The following is an 11,427-nucleotide window of genomic DNA, read 5'->3' as shown; positions in this document are numbered from 1 at the left end:
CAGGGGACAGTAAGACCTCAGTGAAAGTCAGCCTCACACATGTAAGCAAACCAGTGTGTGCTGATAAATATGCCAGTGATTAGGTCAGTAGGCAAGAATCCCTAGACAGAGATCCCGGATGCAGTTAGAAAAATGGCCGTTCCAGACGACTAATTCAGTCAGACTCAAAAACAAAACAGCGAGCAAAAAGATTCATGCAAAAAATTTGCTTTCTTTAGAAAGCTGCAGGGAGTTTATGGTAAATTGCCCTGCTAAACACCATTCACAAGCTCATTTGTGCAACTCTCCATTTCCCTAAATCTCTACAATGGAGGTGAAGAGTGCAAACTTAGCATGAGTCTCAATGGCCACGTTAATGGGCAATAAGGTACAATATAAAGGTGATCTAAGTGGCTGCAGCATTATATTTAGCAGGTAGATAAGAAGGTGGTATCAATCCTTTCATCTGACTCCTTACAAGGATGAGAACATTTTAATTTTCACATTGCAGCTTCAAGTCTAATTAAGACACTTCATCATTACAGACGTCAGCAGTCAGCAGAGATACCTTCATCATCCAGTCTCTTGCTGTTTTCAAAAACCACAGCAGACAAACCGTTCAGCCATCCGTGGTTCCTCGGCATCCGTTCATTAGCAGTCACACGAAGAGTCACAGTCAGTTCTGCACCACAAAGCTAAATCATCTCCTTTTAATCCTTTTACAGCTACTATATGTGTTAAAATGAGGCAGAAGGAAAGCCGTTTCTCTTCCTCTCGCCTATTCCCTCGGGTTATCAGGTTTTATACGGTTCGAGATAGCGTCTTGGAGCTCGGATGCTTCCCAGAAGCCCCCTGTGGGTCTCAGGGTCTGGCCAGGCCAACAGACAGCAGGCAGCCAATAAAGGGGTCACTTGGCGCTCACCTATGTGAGCCTGGGAACAAGACATGCCTTATCAGCTTCACAGCGCGGCACTGATCTGCTAAGCACCCTCACCTGATAACAGTGAATCAGGATGAGCAGAGGAATGACAGAGGCAGCAAGGATCAGTAAAATATGGAGAGGAAGAGATGCATCAAAGAGGAAGTTTAACACGTTAGCTGGATACTAAATTCTAACCCACAATCACTTAAATCACCAGGTGTTAATGATACAAGTTGAGGCTGTCGACTAAATCTCATCCACCACAGCTTGTCCAGTGAAGAAATGCTGCTCTTATTCTACATTATGACTTGAATATGGAGGCCTGCTGTGATAGTTAGGGAGGTCTGGAATGCAGACATTTTAATGCGTGTATGTTCACCACAGGGTGCCTTGTAGTAAACCTTCAACATCATCACCGGCCCTCACTATTAAAGCCCAGTTAAGATTACAGAAAAAGCCTTAAGTTACGTTCAAGTAGCTCCATGCCTCATCTTTTGTACCTGAGTGTGTGTGAGTCACATAAATTAAGCTCTCTACCGTAGCCACATAATAAACGTAGAGGTGATTTTTGCCATTTTGACTGTTATTGAGTGTTACAATCACAAAACAAAGAGAACGAGCTTTCTGAAAGAGGGCGAAGTGGAGGAAAAGCAGACGCTTGCTACCCTGATTGGTCTCTGTACTCTTGCTTTTCGTGTCCTCTTTAATAGGATTCAAGCGAAAGCCACAGTTGCTGAAAAGCTGCCACGCCAGCCCACAGAAAGACATACAGTTCCAATCAATGCCAGCTCAGATTTCAATGGCCAGCCAACATCTGAACAGCGGATTATCACAGCTTCTTGACCATTCTGAAGCTCTTGAATGGTCTTGATTCCCCCGTTAATGGCTGCCATACATTTGTAAAGCGAGGAAGTGAAAGACATAGCTGAAAAAGGAGAAAAGGGAGAACCTTATTTCACATTCACCTCCCGAAACCTTTTCACTGCACACACAGCTCCCAGACACAAAGCTGCTTTTGTTTGGGTAGTCTGGGGTTAACAGAGTCTTGTTAGGGTCCAGAGACGAGGCCACTGGGAACCTTCATGCCCTCTCTCAAGCACACAAAGATACAAAATTTTACAGAGAAATGTTCATATTAAATATATAAACAATTGTAAATATAATCAGTGGTCTATTTTTGCTTTTGGCCATTGTTTTTAAAAACCTCCACCAAATGCAGTCAATAGTCAAACAAATACTGTCTTGTGAAAGCTTCTTTTCCCAGGCTGAAAATGTAAATAAACAGTAATAATGAGTGGAACCTGGACATCAACGCTAATAATAGCTTTGGCAATGCTACGATGAAATCATTTCATGTCGTGTAACCATTGTACAACAGAAGCAGAAAAACACAAAAATAGAATTCATAAGGTGGTTTCTCATCTGCATAGAAGGCCTAAGCAGGATGAAAAGTTATGCAAAGCAATACTGACATGGTCAAAAACTAATTCTTATTTTAAACCTGACCACAAACTCACATCAGACTTTCTTCATTCCTTTTTTTTTTTGTTATTCCTCACATGGTCTTCATCTGAGCTGAGGATACAGAAACACACACAGATGCGAGCAGCCACAAATGCATGTACCTTTTTACAGATGGGATTTTTTTGAGAATCTTATTGCAGCCAGCACAACTATTCCTCAATTCTGTGCGGTCAAAAGGCTGCTGCGGGAGTGTGAGGTCATTGGAGCCCAATTCAGGGAAGATGGATGCAGAAGAGAGCAGAAGAAAGGAAATGGAAAAAAGAGGATAGCAGAGGAGAGGAGAGGACAACATGCAAACTTGAAAATGAGCTGCTAAACTCTGTAAACCTCAATATATTGGTGCAGCTTTTTCGCCCCTGTGAAAAACAGCCCAGGGCGGAACACCAAAGACATTTGAGCTTTTGGAATTGTCCCATTGCGGGTTTGGAGAGTCACAAGCTGAAATTTGACTAGTTTTCATCTTTTATTGTCTCCTTTGGTATGGTGCTGGCATTTTGTTTCACCACTTTACTGCAGTTTATTTCTGGTTTCATTCTAGGCTGGTGCAGTGTCCTCAAAGTATGCAACTAATCCTGCAGCAACAAAACAAATTAACTCCCAGTGAAAGTTTAACGGTTCCTGTCGCACTTCATCACAGGTTAAGCAGCACCTGGCTGTAGCAGCAGAACACTGATTCCGCGGTGCATGTGTGGCGGTTTATGACCTTTAAAGCATAAAAACACTGGTCAGGCTTGCTCAAGTGATTAGGCCACATGTGGAGAAGGTTGAAAAGAGAACTTGTAGTGGTTGATGTGGCTACTTCAAAGACCACCCATATTCAGACTACCGTACATGTATGTACCGCTTTGGCCCACTGTATAGGATGACCCTCTTTTTGAAGCCGAAAGAGAATAGACGTTATTTTTGGAGATGACCTCTATTAACCCTATGAACCCTGAGCTACTTTCACAGTTTTTTCACTACCTTTACATTTATATATTGGTCGTCCAAAGGGTCACCATACATGCTGCAACATTTCTTGTCAGAACAGTCTAATCTATCAAGGTCTTCCATCATTTCATGTGTCAACACCTGCATTTTTTAAAAAATTATTAGCTTTTTTTTTAAAAATCAAGGAAAGTATATTTTTATAAGGAAATTATGCTTTTACGCACGTTGCAGCATAAAATAGTCAGAATACAGATGTCTTTCCATGATTGTGTTGGAGAGATTGCCTGGAATCTTGCAATATCAGAACCATGATGGAAGGAAATTGGGAAAATATGTGTTTACTGCCTAACGGAAATAAACTGAAGTGTTTACAGACTGTAGCCTTCTTGGTGAGGTGGCAAACCAGTCAAAAGCGGTTCTTGGCAGCTTGACGGTTGAATTTGTCCCTTTGCAAAAAAAAAAAAAAAAAATCAAAAAACACCTCTGACTCTTTTTTTCTTTGGTTAACAAATTTACATTTGTTTTGTTCCAGGTGTTTGTTTGTTGGAGAAAAGTCATGGAGTTTTTTCCCTTTTGGGGACCAACCATGTCTGTTTCAAAATCCATTGCAATCACCCACGCTATAAATAATTTTAAGTTCATTCAGCTTCGAAATGCAGCTTCCCTGCACCTTGAAAATGTGTGTTAGCTATACTTAGGTTGAATAATTAGCCCAGAGTCATCTTATGAGCTGTGAAAGTGTAAAAAATAGCTCAATTCAATTAAATGGACCCCCTAAAAAACAGGTTCTAAAAACTTCAGATATTTATATCAGTGAATTTGTCACACTGAGATTAGTTACAAACAGGTTTGGTTTCCTTTGACAGTTTTTAAGTTTAAAGAGTTTCTTCTTTACTGATTATAAGAACTTACAGCCTAAACTGCTGAAGTCCTTTTTGACCAAACACAATCTGCGGATCTGCTCCCAATTACAGAAGAGTAAATGAGAAGTCTAAAGTGTAAGAGCCAAATTCAGCACTGAACTTTCTCATTGTTAAAACTGTTTTGCTACAACTATGTTCAGTAAAGACACAAAATTTCCAGCATGTCTGTTTTGTGAAATGACAAAAGAAGCCTCTCTGGGGAGCTTTAACTGTCTAACAAAGCATGCTGGGAAATCTGCTTCTACGCCTGTTTTGTTTCTTATAAACTCACTTTAATGAGTTGAGTGAAGTCTCAGCTGTTCTTTCATTCAGCTCATTATTTCAGGAAAAATGTCTCAAGTCAGAAGCACACATGTTTTTAAATTAAAGCGGTCTGAAATAATGCAACATTTTAAATTCAGTTAGCTACAAATGTTAAGTAAATCAGAAAATATGAATTGATTAGATAAATTCATTTAAGATTTTCAGTGCAGTGCCTGTTAAGATATTTCAATTTGTACCAAAGTACAGTATCACACCAACATTGCCATCCACAGTGAAACTGATGTTATCGTTTTCGTGAAGAAAAGCTCAGAAACTGAATGCTGAGCAGAGACAGGTGAAAAAAAAGATTTCTGGACTTGTCATTCCCTCAACTTTGCCACACTGATAAAGATACCAGCACATTTTATAGCATGCGAGGCCTTTCTGCTCCCCCATGAAGATCACTTTAGCGCACATATTTTACACCAGTACAAACCGTGAATCCCAAAGTGGAAACACCAATCAGATCAGAAGCTGTTTTTGAATTATGGTAACCTTCGTTTTGAGGGGGGGGGCATCATGAGGATGAATTCAGACCCGCTCTGCGTTCTGTAACCGCTCAGAAAGAGTTGGTTCCTTCTTTGCTTCACCTCCACGCTGGGGTGAGTTAATGAGGAACAGAATGTGGCTACAGTCACTAATCAAAGCCAGCTCTGGAAACAGGCCTGTAGCTGGCTGCTCATTTTTCTCCCTCACCTCTTGTTACTTTGTCTTTCCTCTACATCATCTGTACCTCTCCTCTACTCTCCTCTCTCAACCTGTCGTTAACTCTGCTCCGTGTTTTCGCCATTTTCTGTCCATCTTCCTTTACATTCATCATCCCCTCGCCTGCTCAGAAAACATTGTTGAAGTGCGTATGTTGCTGTTAGTGAGCCTACTGGAGGCCTCAAGCGTCACACGGCCTATTAAGAACAGCATAGAAGCAGAGGCAAATAGCCCAAGGTCAGCCAACCACCATGTCAACACTCCTCATACACACAGTCGCAATTATCAAGAAACGTTTACAACTACGCAAGTCTGTCTACAATCTACAAATACAAGAACTCCATTTGTAATATCTTTATACACAGTCATGTTTTTTCTCGTGCCCTTGTATGCATGTGATTGTGGGTCCAGGCACATGCAAGCGGATCTGCACACATAATCCCCTTCATGTTCATTTATGCCTTCATGAAAAATCACCCTCCGCTTCCCAGTTGGGGAATTACTTCAAAGCCGCCATGCAGGATGAATAGCATGTAACAATATCTCGTATTTGTCCATGTGAGAGAGGACAAGATACTCTGTCTTCGCTTCTCTGCCGGTGCTGTTTCCTCACTCTGATTAATAGGTGTTTGATTGCAGCTCCAGCAAGACATGCAGCCCTGTTCCCAGGTTCCTGCTATTATTGCCCTCTAAGTTACAATGAGAGGACGTAAAAGTGACTGTCATGTTAAGCTGCTCTATCATTCTGATTGACAGCTGTAGCCTTAACTCTGTCTTTAAATGCTCTTTAAGTGTTTTATGTGGTGACCTGGGCATGGAACGGCAGTAAAGAGACAGCAGCTGTGGTGTTATGCCTCACCGGAGGAGGACTGAGAATAGAAGGACCTCGGGGGTTGTCCCAGAAGAGAGATGGCAAAGGGAGAGGGAGCGAAGCTGTGGATAGATTGAGGGGAAAGTAGATTCTTTATTGTCACACCAAAATTCCTTGATAATTAATCAGTCTAGGAGACATGATATGTCCAGCGCACTTAGCAAATTCAGACTGGAAGCTACATTAACTGCTCCACATGTGACTAATTGTATGCTGGACAATCTGCAGGGCTGGAAGCTTGCAGGTTTGCAGCACATAGACAAAATTGTGTTTTCTTTTTTCAGCCGATATTATTTTTCTCAGTCTTCTGATTAGCATTTGATAAATTTGGAATATGAATTCCAAAATGTAAATACATCTCGCTGGGAACACTGCACGAGGAGAGCTTTAGATCACACTGCCAGGGAAAAGAAAAATGCTGCTAAATTTAAACTGCTGAATAGTTTTACAGCCAAGCACAGATCATGTATTACTATTACTGTATTATTGAGTATTTAGTGCTTTCCCTTCTGCCAGAAATAGGAGCCCATGTTATATTGCAATGCTGTCCAATGTTTGTTTTTTTTTTTGTTTTTTTTTTAGAACAGGAACAGAGGAAAAATGGAAAAAGCAGTGGTTTGTGAACTTGTGCCTTGTGGCTTGACTTTTATGTACAGAGCTGTGGGAGTGAAAAATTGTGTTCAGGTGTAAAAACCTGAACAAATACAACAGAATGCGTCTTTCTCACACTGTAATTACTAGAAGGCATTGGCACTGACTAACAGTCTATGTATGATGAATGAATTTGATCTTGGATGGGTTTTTTTTTCTATTAGGCAGCCAGCTTTGTTTGTCATCTTGTTTTTAACCTAAACAAGGAAACACTGTGTGGTAATTTATGTCTGACTCACTTTCAGCTGTTTCTGACACACCTGTTTCAGCATCTCTCAGAAACAGAACATGGACACATACCAGCTTGATGACAGACAGAATCAGTGCAGTGGATAACACTTGTGCTGTATGACACGCAGGAATGAATGAATAATGAAATATTAACAGACTCCATGTGCCTTTCTGGCTTTTTCTCAAACAAATGGATCAGGTTTAAGGACTAACCAAAAACATAAATTGTGTGAAGATGCTCTCACTTATGTCAGAGCCAAAGAGGCTAAAACAAATAGGCAAAAGAAGAAGGGGGCTAAATGTTGAAAGGGATTGTGTGTCAGAGCCTTTGTCAAGGATTAAACATGTGGCCGAGGCTAAAGCGTGGGGCATATTGTTTGTGTTGTGGTTTTCAGATTCAGTGACAAAATAAACTGCAGGAGTTTTTGCTTGTGAGAAAAAGTGTGTTTGCATATGTGTATCTGTCCCGGTATTTAATGTGTGTTTGTGTACAGTTGCAACACAGTAACGAAAACGTGTCTAAACAAATTCATGGTTCACTGATTCCCGCTTAACCAGAATTGAGAAACTATAGTAAAGCAACAAAACCAAGCCAATCTGTTTAAGAGATCAGCCGAAATGTAGGGCATGTTTTCTTGCAAACCTACGCACCGGGTTTCAGTTTCCTAAATTATCTTTTCTAAATTTTGTGGGAGTGAATCACGGGCCTTTAAAAAACCTGACTCCAGATAGAATTGAAAAAAACAATCAAGATGATATACCGCAGGAGCATTCCTACGATTTACAAAAGCCGTAACTGCACGACAACAGTATATCATCGCTCTCGACTTCAAAAAGCGGGCTCTCCAGTGTTACCCAGAACGTTCATGTGTCTCTGAGCTGTTTCTCGACTCCTCCTGGGCAACATCACAGAAGCAGCTGAGGGGTTTTTGTTCCCGTGGCAAGACAGCACCAGGTGTCAAACTCAATGGATCCACCAACAACCAGCTAACCAGCCAGATCCTCACCAGCTGTGGCTCATGTGGCCCATTCTGGCATAAACTCACAGCTGAAGCCATAAAAAACTAGTACAAATGACATCTGACTTTATGGTATAATGTAAATAAAAGGTTTTATTTTCTGTATCTCAAGGATTAAAAGAATACAAAAACTCTCTCTCCTGTTACTTATTAATATGGCAGTCATCTCTGGGGTCCTGCCTGCAACATTATATTTTGTACTACAAGAAACAATATCTTCAGTCATGTTTAGTTCCTTTCAAAAAAATAACAATGTAAGTATGTTGGTGATGACAGCACTGTGACGCAAGAAACATTTTGTGTGGTTAGAACGTGCTTTTGAGAGACACCAACGAAGATAAATCTTGACACTGATTATATCTTATTTAAAACAAGAACACAGAGAGAACTAATTAGCACAGGCAGTGAGAGAAATTTGGAGATAGTGTCGGCCAAGAAAAAAAAAGCAACAAATTTGGGGACTCTGCCCAGAAAATGGTGAAATTGTGCCATCTTATTTGAGAGGAAGTTATATTAGATGAGATAAAATGAGGCTGAAAGCTTCGCTTTTTCTCTGCCATTTTTGGAGGATCTTGGAACTCGCCAATGATTATAAAGCCATTGTCCAGAGCATTGTTTCTCCTTTGAATCAGCATCTATGGCTAAAGACTTTGTTGACAGGCCATTGAGGTGGTCCATATGTTGGAGTGAAGGCACAGGGCTCGTGACTCTCTGGAGGATGTAGAGGAAACCAGACAAAGGGCTGAGCCAGCAGGCCCTCAGCCTCACAGAGCCTCAATGGAGCAGCTTCAGATCCCCTACTGGGGCCAGTTGCCTGTATGTTCTCAAACCAAAGTCTGATCTATGGAAACTGGCATCTCGGCCATAATACGTTCAGCCATCCATACTCCTGTCTCCTTGAGCACAGGGTGTCTTTTTAGAGGTGAATAGCAGCCAAAGAATGTTTAACAAACTATTGCTATGTGACAGATTTGTGGTTTTTCAGCTCATCATCAACAAAATGCAGATTAACTTTCATTTTATCTGAATTTTTGAACATTAAGATGGAAAACCTATGAAAAACATCTTAGTAAAAGTGTTATAATGATGATGTTTGATGTGTGCAGAGTTGAAATTCAGCTATTGTGATGACCGACTGCTTTTGTCTTAACTTTTTTTTCCAGTCTCATCTACTATTTTCTTCCAGTAACGTTGGCAGCAGAAATGTATGTGAATGTCAAACTGAGCAACCAAAAAGGAGTTTATCAAACATTCTCAGGATTTCTAAAAAAAAAAAAAAATCCTGGAAGACACCTGCCATGCTTTCGGAGCTTCAGAGGAAAACCTGACATGTGATTTACACTTTCAGTCAAAAAAAGCACTTATTTTGTCCTTTGAGAGTACAGTAAGATATGACTAATGCAGAGAGCAGGAGATGGACCCCTGGAGTGAGACCTCCCAAAACAGATAGAAGGGCAGATGGGCTACAGAACCTGCAACTTAAATATACTGCACTCTGGACAGGTGTGAGTAAAACATAACAGGTAGCACGTTTTGTATGTTCAGTGCGTGCAAAATTACCACCATGACCCCAAAATACCCTAAAATGTGAGCCTCTCTTTCACTTTCTTTTCCACACAAGATACTTCTAATAAACAATTTCCATAAATGATTCCTTGTGCTGAGAAAAAAAAAAAGCCGTTTCATTTTAGGAACACGGCAAACTTGTTAATTCAAGAAAGAACGAAACAATTGGGCAAGAGGATGTGCAGCCAAGTTTCCTTATGTAACCACAACTACGGGCAGTCCGTTCATCTCAACAGAGTAAATCTTGAGATTCTGGCAGAAATGTTGAAATACTTGGATGTGCTCTCTCCTCCATGACATGTCACAGGTCGACCCCTCGTTCACAACTTTCATGTGTGCGTGTGTGTTCAAGACAAATGACTTCCATTTGTGCATGTGCTTGCGCAAACCACACTGCACACGTTTGTTGTTTATGCAGACTCACAGCTCTCTGTTTGGTAAAGAGCAAAGGAGCGAATGTAAAGTGGAGATTGTAAAGACGTCTCAGGCGTTGTACGTGAGAGTGGAGCAGGTTGATGAGCTGTTGTGATGGGAGCACTTTGATCTGAAAGCCTCTCAAGTCACCTTTCACTCCGAGTTGAGAGGAGCTAACACAAATACTTTCATATTGCGCTCTTTTTACTCTTTGCTTGTTCTATCTTTCTAACAGACACACTCGGAGTCGGCCTTTGTGGCCTGTGAGAGAAGTCAACAGTTAAATGTATGTCCTGTCAGCTGTCAGCTGATTTCGTCCTCTGTGCGTCTCCTCCCGTCTGTCTGGTCTCCATGGCTTCATCTATAGTAACTGTTTGAGATCCAAAACGCAGACAGTCTGCAGTCTATCAAAGAAAACGTCTCAGACTACACACACAAAACTATGACCACACATAAGCTAAGAACAGCCTTCTTTATAAACATCTTGTATGTATATTAGAATACAATGACCCTTTAACTTATACGAAAGAGAATTTTTACTTTCCTAGCTAGTGGCAGTGAACCACAAGCGTAAAACACTGTTATTCTCCTTGAACTACCCTTTTCTATCCCTCACTCATTTTCATGATAAAGTGTGCTGTCAGCAGGTGGTTTACTTTCCCACAGTTGTGTGATGAGAGAATATGCCTGCAATATTGGGAAAAAAAAACAAAACACAGAATAGAAAAATACAAAACCGAGCATTTATTCTCGTTACTCGAGTTGCTCAGAGCAAAAAAAAAAAAAAAAAAAAAAAAAAAAAAGTAGCAAAACACAACCTAAGTCTGCGTAAATACAAGTTATCTTTTGTTATCTTCGGAGTAAAGGATTTAAGGTTCTATTTGCATTGGGTCCAGTTGTGTGTATTTGACTTAAACAGTCTGTAAAAGTATTTTGGGGATTAGAGTAACCTAGCATACAGGAACAGAAATAAACTACTTGCTGGCACACGCATGCACACACACAAACAAGCACAGACACACACACACACTTAAAGTACATATTTACTCATATAATATTCACACATACGCCAGCGTGTTTGCTCTGGAAGATGAAAGCCAAGTGTGTGGAAACTGACTTCACATCTGCATCCTATTAAACACACTAATAATAAACCCCAAAACATCACAGTGAGGGTGTGCATGTACGCGCACACAGACTGGAAATCTTCAACATGTCCTATAAAGGCTATTGTCTGACAATTCGCTAAAAATGGAAAGAATTTTACGCATTTCCAAACACAAGCTGAGAAACGTCTGTGTTGTTTCTGCACCACTTTGTGTGTAGCAATAACTGACAGCACACACTATAGACTCACGTGTGTCTTCTCCAGTTACATTTCTTAGCTTT

Source organism: Acanthochromis polyacanthus, chromosome 15, assembly GCF_021347895.1.
Source record: "Acanthochromis polyacanthus isolate Apoly-LR-REF ecotype Palm Island chromosome 15, KAUST_Apoly_ChrSc, whole genome shotgun sequence".
NCBI lineage: Eukaryota > Metazoa > Chordata > Actinopteri > Pomacentridae > Acanthochromis > Acanthochromis polyacanthus.
The sequence above is the reverse complement of the archived record's forward strand: the minus strand, read 5'-3'. Positions refer to the sequence as shown.